Below are 10,666 nucleotides of genomic sequence, written 5' to 3'. Positions count from 1 at the left end.
AGCGCACTGTGCTTACGTATTTATGTGCCCACCACCTAACTTATATTAGCTTGGTGGGAGAAATGTTTATTATATATAGTCTTCAAGTTATATAGGCTTCCTTGGGTAAGATTTTCCCATTTATAGCTTTTTTTTTTAATACAAGGTTGATTTTCTGTGTACAAATACATTACAGCTCACGAAGAAATGGCCACGTCATATGGTCTAGTATAGGCGGGCTTTTCTCGACAATCTCAAAGCATAACCTCTGCATTTGAATAAGCATTTCATCGAACTGATATGTATAAATGTAGAAACTCCTTTAGTCAAAGTGGTGGTCATCTCTTGAGCAATGGCCAACAGGCGAATCTCTCATTTGACGATTTTCGAAAATCGTCAAACGCTTTTACGTGAGATTAGAGGTATGCCATTCATGGAAAGCAGTTTTAGCATGATATAGAAGCATCCTTAGCCTTAATGATAAGTGTAAGTGGATAAATTGACCTCCAATATAGACTTTGAATGGCGTGTAATTAATCCTATATCAACAGGATAGATCTAATATGTATAAAAAAAGTTTTTATGTATTTTGCTTCCTTACCTTCCCTATTCTAGAGCCATGAAAAAATAGCTATGAAATGGAGGAAAAACAAACCAGGCCACCCGTGCCTTTGAACCCTATATATTCTTCTTGTACATTTATTCTCCATAAGTACATTGCAGGCAGGTTAATTTTTTGCTTTTATTTATTTTCCAACCTAATAATAATGATAATAATCATCATCATCATCATCACCATCTAGCTCTTAATTTGTCCCTTGTAAGTGTTTTTCTTTTTCTTGGATGTTGCTTTCCAGAGTTTAGCTTTAATCAAATCCAAAAGTATTCCTGATATGTCTTAGTGGCGTCCTCTGGGAAAATCCATAGAGAACCTTACACAGTCCAGTGGAGATCGGCAATTCAGGACCGGCCTGAAAAGGCAAATATAGTCAAGACAAATTTCATTGAGTATATGAATTCGAGGCCTCGAGAGCAATTATTTTCAAGCCTAATTGTAGAGACCCAAATTTCCCAAGTATGATTTTAAATAAGAAACAAATGCTGAAAAAGCACCTGAACATTCTCAACTTCCAAATCATGAACCCAAATGAAACAATCAAAATATTTCATTTATCAGCAAGTGCAAAAGTCGTGGTCATAACCGTTTGAACCTTGCATTTTTGGAATTTAAGAAAAAAAATTAGGCATTGGTTTTAAAATGTGAATGTTTAAAAGCATTGCATGGGAACAATTTTCTGCACGAATTCAGGATAAGACATCGATTGAAAACATCGAGAGATCCGATGGAAAAGCTTTATCATAACTGATATGTGGATTTATTTTCAGTCTGACATGACCGAGAATAGTTCTACTCTAATACAAAATGTTTTCTTTGACCTATGTGCAAATTTCAATTGAGTATGGTGTTTTTTTAACAGCACTTTTTCACCTCTTCTTGCCCAAATAAACTCTTAGTTTCCTTACCGACAACAACAACACAACAAACTGTATTGCAGCGATCAAAAATGTTTTGGATAAATTGCAAGCAAATATCAATTATAGTTATGAAAGGTTACAGCACCTTGAAATAACTAAAAAGCTAAAATGTTTCAGGGAGCCATATTAAATTAGGTTAATCAAGCATTCTTTTCCACTACCCGAACCATACTTCCCATACAGTGCTACAGCTCCTAACTTGTCTAACCAAGGTTGACATAATCTCTCTTTCAATTTTGAACCTTCTCAAACGAATTTTGTATTCAAAGGCAGGCAATTCCTAAGAGTCAGGCATCATACTGCTGCATCTTTTTGATAAAAATACATTTGACTCCTAAGTTTATCCCCAATAAATACTCAAAGTTGCGTGTCGATTTAAGTATTTTATTTTTTACCGAGGCTATAATTAAATGTCCTCCATTCTCTTTACCTAATATCTTTCCTTCCCCCTGGCCATTCTGGAAGGATACCCCAAAGTAGTTCTACGTGTCTAGCTACAGAGCCATATACGAATAGCCTTGGGCCCAATATACAATCTTCGAACAAGAGCGAACAGAAGCCTTCTTTTACACCAAATTCTCGCTCGTAATTCTTGCCTTCACATTTATACACAAAGTAACAACCCGGTTGTCGTTTTACAAATTCGGTCCGGTGTAGCTCCCATTCTTACCAAAACAATGGTAAGGTTAATTATGTAAAACGGCATTAGGAAAAAGGTCAAATTTACAACTACAGAAATAACGCGCTTTTAAGTAAAACCGAACAGGGTAACTATAGAGTGTTTTTACTTACGTGCTAGTAAACATGAAAATTTAACAAACAAAAGACAGTCTTTAAGACAGTTCTACTCCAACAGGATTGGTTTGATACACAAATATGACCACCGTTTCACTGTTTGGAACCCCAATATGGCCGCGCTGACTTCATGCGAAGAGGTTCTAGATTAAATAATGTTCATTAACTACCACATTGCTCAGACAGTTAGGCACCCAGACCTTGAAATTCCCTCATTGTCTAGGCTGTCGTTGTTTCCTGCTAAATTAATCAAAAATTCCTACTTTCTATACAAGGAATATCCTTTTGTTCTTTTTGTGGTATAACCTAAATAGTGTTTCGTCTCCTGGTACCACCTTGACCCTAAACTTGAGAGACAGGGAAACCACACTTAACAGAATGAGCTCTAATGTCTTCGTTTTCATATGGGCTTTATCCCAAGAATTTTGTTGTACTTGACTGGGTGTGTAAATCAATACAATTAATCCAATTAGTGGCCTCACAATGAATTTGTGCATGGATTCTGAAAGCCCCTCGAATTATTACGGACCAACAAGTTATAAAGTGCAAAGCTGTTCACAGGATCTTGTTTCATCATTAGTGAAGTGTTTGTCCAAGAGACCGTGACAGATGTGTTATTTCAGGCGTAGAAGAAGGACATGTGCTGTGAGAAGTAAGCCGGTCATGTTCGTGTAACTTTTATTGCCTTGCCTTTTTACATTGCTTTGTAAGTCTACCAGTACGATTATTACATAAAATTCAACTCCGTATCAGCAATTTGTAACTTCATAGTTTGTTTGTTAAGATAACGCAGTAATGACTTGATTTTTCAATCTTGTTCAGTCCTCATTTGTCATCGGCGTCACCGTCACCGTCTCCGCCATCCGCTTCATTTGTTGGCTCTAAACCTTCAGGGATGGTTGACCCTAGAAAACAAACAAAATATAGTTTATAAAAGGCCTTTATCAAGGGCTAAGTTTATCTTGAACGAAAGTAAGACATCAACGGCTCTCATACTTATGGTTGTTGTTGTTGTTGTTGTTGTTTTATCGGGAAGACGAGAATAAGGGATCAATTTGTATTTGAGGAAAAACGAGAAGAATGGATTATTTTTAAGACAGATAACTTAGTATCATAACATAGTACCTACCGTTGAAAGTTTTTCAATCATTGCATTTTTACAAATAATGATTTTCTTAGAAGCTATGTTAGTTTTCCTCTCAATGTGGATATGTTATAGGTGATTACATAGTGTTGTTTCCTCCTTAGGGAGCTATTTTCCGTTTTGCTTGAATTAAAAGGGAGAACATACAAGAAAACTACTTATCAAGGCTACGACTTCCGCCGACGCCGCCGTCTCCTCCGCCACAACCACCGCCTTCCCCACTACCACCACCTCCACTAGTGCCGCCACCGCTACCTAAGCCACCACAGCTAAGAACTAAAAATAAAGGCGATGGAATAAATAAAGCCCTAGTCAAAAGCTGGGATCATCTGTTCTGGTACGACACAAAAAATCAATTCAGCTAAGGCTATTTTACGCAAACTTCCCTATCTTGAAAAAGATACTGTTTATCTTATAATGTATCAAAATCGCAGCTTCTTTCGGCTTCGAGCACTAATTGATTCCACTGAAGATTTTTTTTTTTTTTTCGCGTTACCACGCAGGAAATACCCAGCTGATATCTGTTTGGATGTCATTATTATTTTCAAAGTGAATAAACACTAGGGGATTGAAAGGGGTTGATCGCCTAGCGAAGAAAACGCAATGTTGATGTCAGTAATAGGAAAGAAGTTGAAATTTGCCTATTTTAACTTATTTACCACCTCTATCAGTCTATCAGTCTACCCAAAAATTTCAAAATCTACCACCAGAAATTTGAACATCTTTGAAGGATTATTATATCATGCTTTTTTTTCTCAGTTCATAAGCGGGCGGAGTTTTCCCATTCGGCCCCTCACGGTGGGCGGAATCGTCGTCTTGATCTATTTTCATGAGCGACTTAGCGGTAATGGTCAATCTTTTACTTTTTTACACTTCCATCGACGATTAATCAGCGCGAGTTTATCTCTGTTCACTTTTAAATGACAAGGAAAGTCACTGTAAGGGAATTCAATTGAGCGTTTTGAAGTTGTGAGAGTTTGTAAGGTTGTTTGTAGCTCGGCGCTGTAATGGCGCGTAATTCTACCTGTACTTCTCACGCCGTACATTTTTAAGTAAAAAGTCAGTCAATGTCAGTCGAGTTTTCCTCTCTGATCGTTGCTTTATTTAAGAGAATTTCTCTAGAATACACTTGACGAATTTCCTCGCTTGTTGTCATTCAATTTACGGTTGAAAAGTTTCATATCAAGCGATTCGCGAAGACTGACAGTGTACAACTTCAAACTTAGCTCAAAAAAGTAGTTCGAAATAAATCAGTTCTTTAATACATATTTCTTTATCTAGTATCTGAGTTACTCGCTCGTTGTGAACATTTTTTACGAATCAATTCAATGACAATGTGTCGTGAACAAAACCATTTGTACATGTAATTAAAACCAATTACCTTAGGAAAAAAAATAAACAAGTTATTTGCCGGCTAACAATCATGGAGAAATTGTGTTGAAAAATGCGAAAAACATGAAATCATAACCTAAATACCTACAGAATTAGTGTCAGCACCCCGATTCCGCCTTTCAATGTTGAAAAATTGTAAAATGCAAATTTCTGTCATATGAAAGTGTTTTATCAACATTGCGCAGGGCAATGCCTAAAGAATGAATTTTTCCAACCCTTGTGACCAAGGTTAAAGGTCGGTCCGTATTGGCAAAAACTGTACTCTGTAAGACCTCGGGCACAGTTTTTCACGGGGCAGAATCTTGTTTCATCATTAGAGAAGTATTTCTCTAAGAGTCGATGGGACGTCTCTTGTGTCCGGCGTAGAACAAGGAAATGTGCTATGAAAAGCAGATCGGTCATGTTCATGTAACTTTTATTGCCTTTCGTTTTACATTACTTTGCAAGTTTACCACTACGATTATTACAAAAATTGAACTCCATATCGGAGATTCATGTAACTTCATTAATTATTTTTAAGGACAAAGGTAGTAGCGCCTTCATTTTCCAGTCTTGTTCAGTCCTCATTTGTCATCGTCACCGTCCCCGCCATCTGCTTCAGTTGTTGGCCCTAGAAAACAAACAAAATACAGTTTAAATTGAACGCCGTTATCAAGGGCTAAGTTTATCTATTTTAGTACAACATTGAAAAAAACTTAGTTTGAATCCCCCATTCTTCAATGCAAGTATCACATGAACGGTAAACAATCAGTTTTTAACACACTTATCGTTTCGTTTTCATCGGGAAGACGAGAATAAGGGATCAATTTGTATTTGAGGAAAACACGAGAAGAATGTATTAGTTTTAAGACAGATAACTTCGACATAGTTCCTGCCATTGAAAGTTTTCCAAACATTACATTCTTACAAATGATTTTCTTAGAAGCTATGTTAGCTTTTCTCTCAATGTGGATGTTATAGGTCATTACATAGTATTGTTTCCTCCTTAGGGAGCTATTTTCCGTTTACCTTCACTTAGAGAACATTCAAGAAAACTACTTACCAAGGCTTCGACTGCCGCCGGCGCCGCCATCTCCTCCGCCTCCTCCACCGCCACCACCGCCTTGCCCACCACCACCACCTCCACCTTCACCGCCGTCACCGCCACCTCCGCTTCCTCCGCCACCACAGCTAAGCACTAAAAATAAATACGACCGAATAAATAAAGCCCCGGTCAATAGCTGTGATGGTATTTTCTGGTGCGACACAAAAAATCAATTCAGCTAGGGCTATTTTACACTTGAAAAAGATACTGGTGATCTTATAATGTTTAAAAATGTCAGCTTCCTTCAATTCAACTTCGAGGACTAACTGATTACTTGCTTTGATAAATGCTCTAGTGTTTAGTAAATTATTATATTGCTCTTCTGTTTGGAGCAATAATACTCAAGCTAATTTGGACAAGCTCCAAGCAGGACAGAATTTTGCTTGCCGCATTTTGAGCGGCGCTAAAAAATTCGATCACATAACTCCTTTGCTAAAAGACTTGCGCTGGCTACCAATCAGGCAACAACTTTATTTGACATCTAAGCTCGTCAGAAGATCCGCCGTCTCGACAAGGAATACCAGACACTCTCAACTTTTGAACATACCACTCTTTCGCACTGCTAGCGGCCAAAGGACCTTTCAATATATAGCGAACTCTCTGTGGAATGAGTTGCAGCTGCGCTCAAACTAAGCCCATCCGTGACGGATTTCAAGCGCTTACTCAGGCAAAAGCTTCTTAATGACTGCTTTATTTCATTTTATTAACCTTTATCTTCTTTTTATCATTGTCGTGTACTTAGTTTTTAATTTTGTAATGTGAAATTGACTCTGAAAAGAACCCGTGAGTACGAGCCAATAAAGTATGTATCCATGTATGTATTACATTGCAGAAAAATATTTTCGCGTTACCACGCAGGAACATCCAGCTAATATCTCTCTGGATGTCATTATTAATATAAATAAACACTAGTGAATTGAAAAGGATTTTCTGCCTTGCGAAGAAACCGTAGTTTGACCGAGGGGTTTCATATGAGATTTTGTCCTATGCTGCAAACAATATGTTTTTTGAACAGTAACTTGCTGTCCCATTTTATTATTTTTCAAATTAGTGACACGATCGCCTAATCCGAAAAGAAAGGCCTTTCAAACTCCCCAGGCAATCCTGTATTGGCTTGTAATGAAATCTTCCACATCAGGAAATTAAGGTGATTTTAATCTAAATATGGTTTTGTGACACTTGTCTCATAGGAAAAGCCAACTTATATCGAATCTCATTCTTATTTCAAACTGAATTAAGAAATTAAAAGCTTTTCATCTTGAGTGCCAAGTGCTTTGAAAAACCATTTTCACTTGGGATTTTTTTGCCTCGTTCTAAATAGCACCATTTCCTTCGTCAACGATCAGTTGCTGCCTTTCTAGTATTCTTTTCATCAGGCTGCTACAAGGGAAAAATCGAAAACGTATCCTTTGTCTTTAGTTTGATCGAAGTCATTCTCGGGTTAATTTTAAATTGTGGTTTTCTAGAACAGATGTGTTATCAATTCCTCCATCTAGGAGTTATTAAAAAATCACTTGTAATGACTTAAAAATGCCTTCAACTAACCTTTTTGACACTGAATGATTACCAACACAACAGCAATGACGAGCCAAAGTTTCATGATGAACGGTGTTTAAGTTGCAAACTTCCAGAACTGTACAAAGAGAACTGTGAAAAGAGCACACTAGATACTGCGTATTTATGTGCTATGAAAGTTATATCGGCTTCCTCTGAGAGATGTTTTTTTTACTCATAACCTCTAAGCTATATAGACTTGCTTGAATAAATGTTTCCTATTTATAGCCTTTTTTTTTATAGAAATGTGGTTTCAAGTAATTTACAGTTGACGGCTTTTTGTCGGACAATCCCAAAACAGACAACTACATTTGCAAGAGCATAAACTTAGAAACTCCTTAAGATAAAGTGGTGCTCATCTCTTGAATAATCCACGTCAAAATGACCGGCAAGCAGAATATCTCTTGAGACGAGTTTTGATAATCTTCAAACGCTTTTTAATTCTTGCACTTTTGGAAAGAAAAAGACAGAATTATTTTACAATTAGGATGTTTATAAAACAGTGGGAACAATGCTCGGCGTGGATGCTGGATAAGAGATTGAAACCGTCCAATGACCCGAAAAAACGCATTATCTTAATTGATATAGATCTATTTTCAGTTTGACATGACCGAAAATACTTCAACACTAATACACAATGTCTGCTTTCACGTACATGCAACTTTCGGTATTAGACTGGTACTAGCTTGCAACAGAGGCTAACAAGGGCAGTATTTAAGAGGTAATATATTTTTAATGATATTCCCCCGCATGAGCCTCTTAATCAAGCTATTACGAATTCATTTTTAACAGCTTGTTTTTTACCCGTAATTCCCCAGATAATCTCGCAGTTTTCTAACCCTCAACCTCCTTTTAAACTACCCTAAACCAGCTGTAGCCACAGTGCTATCATTCGTAAATTAGTCTGCCCAAATTTGTCATAATCTCTCCACTAACTTTGAACCTTTTAACAATTGTTGTATTCAATATCAAAGGCAGGGCAATCACGAGACCGGTGTCATATTAGGACTATGGTTGTAGTTGCGTCCTCAATGATATATGGAAAAAAAAAAACATTTTACTAGTAAATTTAAAACCAATAAAAATTCAAAGTTGTGTGTTAATTTTATTATTTTACTATTTTTATTGTCTAATTTGGCTTGCATTGTCTTTACCCAGGGGCGTAGCCGGGTTTTTTCAAAGGGGGGACACTCTGTATCTGATGTAGGTTGTTTGCGTAAAAACGGCTTACAAAAGCGGGGTCATGGGCACCCCAGTACTCCATCTAGCTACGCCGCTGCTTTACCTAATATCTTCCCCTCGCATTGACCATTAACGAAAGATGCACTAAAGCAATCTAGGCGTCCAGCTACAGAGCCATATATGATGTTAGCCTCCTCTGCGTAAAGTTTGTTATTTATAGCATTTTTCTCCGAAAGTAGCTAGTTTGCCTGAGTACAACTTCTTTAAGGCTTTTTTTTTTTGCATGATAATAATTATAAACTTTTATTTTGATAGAATACAGCTATTTACATAACTTACAATACTTATACACTGATTTCGAGTTGCTAGTATTATTTACCCGAATAAATATTCCCTCATTCTAAGGGATTTAGAGCGACCAGTAATCCTCAAAACACACTAGCTGAACAAATGTTATAATTCATTTCCATAACATAAGATCGAAAATCAGTTGAAGACCAATATACAACTCATGTATTTATTTTTTATTATTATTTTTTATTTTTTTTAATTGCAGTAACATTACATTAGATACGAAAAAAAAATGCCTACTCTACTTACAATGTTAACATAACTTACAATTTAACAATACCAACAAAACTTACAATATAATACTAACATTATTTACAATTTGTTAATATCTTACATTACTTTCATGTAGCTACAATAGGAGGCTTTCTCACATATTGATTTGTGAATTAGACTTATGTTTCTCAATCTTAATTTTGTGTGTCAAAATCGCTAAATAGGCATCGAAATAAAACTCTTCTTTTCTTGAGGCAGTATATAAATAATATTTGGCTATAATCAAACAGAGGTTTAAGCCAAGATGACGAGCGAAGTTGTCTGTCACGCCATGTATTATTTCATACTTATCGAGAGTGATCCTACATCCTTATGTATATCCAATTTTTATACTTTCCAAATTTTGGCTTATGCGCATGCACCAAACTTAAATATTGTACATTTTTGTAACTTAACTTCGGGAGAATTTACATTTAGATGATCAAACTAAACAAGTTGTTTCCCTTTTTTTCGTCGCGGTGTTTTCAAAATGAAATAGAAAACATGTTCTGTGCGTTTCTATCGAATTATAGACACACTCGTGAAAATTCGGTAGAACTCGAAAAAGCTGTGGAAACACTCGCTTGTCGGCTCGTGTTGCCACGGCAGTTCTCGTTCTGTCAAACTTCCACTCGTGGCTTTATAACTCGATAGAAACACGGTACATGTTTTCTATTTCTAAACTAATATATTTTGAAACTGGCTTCCTGTTTTCTTTAACTCCCTAGTTATTACAAGTATCCAGTCCCCATTCTCTCTCTTTTTAGTAGTTTATACACTAATACGCTGAATAGGAGAATAAAGCTTGTTGCTGTGGTTGCTGCTGTTGTATTCTTTATCCTCCAACAGCGTTCCTTGGCTAGAGCTAGCACTACAGGGCCCGGTACGTCATAACAATATTTACGACAACAGACGATTTTCGTTTTCTCGATATTGAACTGGAACTACCTTACATCTGAGGCTAATTCGGAGAGCCTTTTCAAATGCAAATAAATCCCTCCATTGCAAGCTTGTTCCAGCCCAATACTGAGAATACGAATATGGCCTATTAGATGTAAGTGTTTTAAAGAGTGGGCGGCTTTCGTAGATATCGATCTGTATCTCCAACATGTTAACAGAAATATATCACTTCACTCTACAATTTGCACTCCACTTCTATTTTTCTTTATTGCAGTTCAATTCAGCTATACTTTGCTCTGATTACTAAGATATTTAACTGCTTTTCTCCATTGCAAAAGCGTTATACAAGCTGAAACTGTTTCTAGATTACTCGGTACATGGAAGGCGAATTTAGTATTGGGGCACTTGGCAAACATACACGCTTCTGTGAAAGAAAAAGACTATAAATAACAAGCAATTCTTCCACAAGCAAATATAACTGGGAAACGATATAAATA

At 36.6% G+C, this 10,666-nt stretch overlaps 1 long non-coding RNA gene across 1 annotated transcript; it reads right to left on the bottom strand.

Annotated features, from left to right (window-relative positions):
* Positions 1 to 5,244: 5,244 nt before the first annotated feature.
* On the bottom strand, positions 5,245 to 7,587 carry LOC149102024 (uncharacterized). The gene is made up of 3 exons (XR_016202451.1): positions 7,476 to 7,587; positions 5,889 to 6,023; positions 5,245 to 5,456 (listed from the first exon to the last, which is right to left on the bottom strand). It is a non-coding gene; the product is annotated as an uncharacterized LOC149102024 (long non-coding RNA).
* Between the last annotated feature and the right edge of the window lie 3,079 nt (positions 7,588 to 10,666).

Source organism: Orbicella faveolata, unplaced genomic scaffold (assembly GCF_042242905.1).
Source record: "Orbicella faveolata isolate gen_17 unplaced genomic scaffold, um_ofav_v1 contig_36, whole genome shotgun sequence".
NCBI lineage: Eukaryota > Metazoa > Cnidaria > Anthozoa > Scleractinia > Merulinidae > Orbicella > Orbicella faveolata.
The sequence above is the reverse complement of the archived record's forward strand: the minus strand, read 5'-3'. Positions and strand labels throughout refer to the sequence as shown.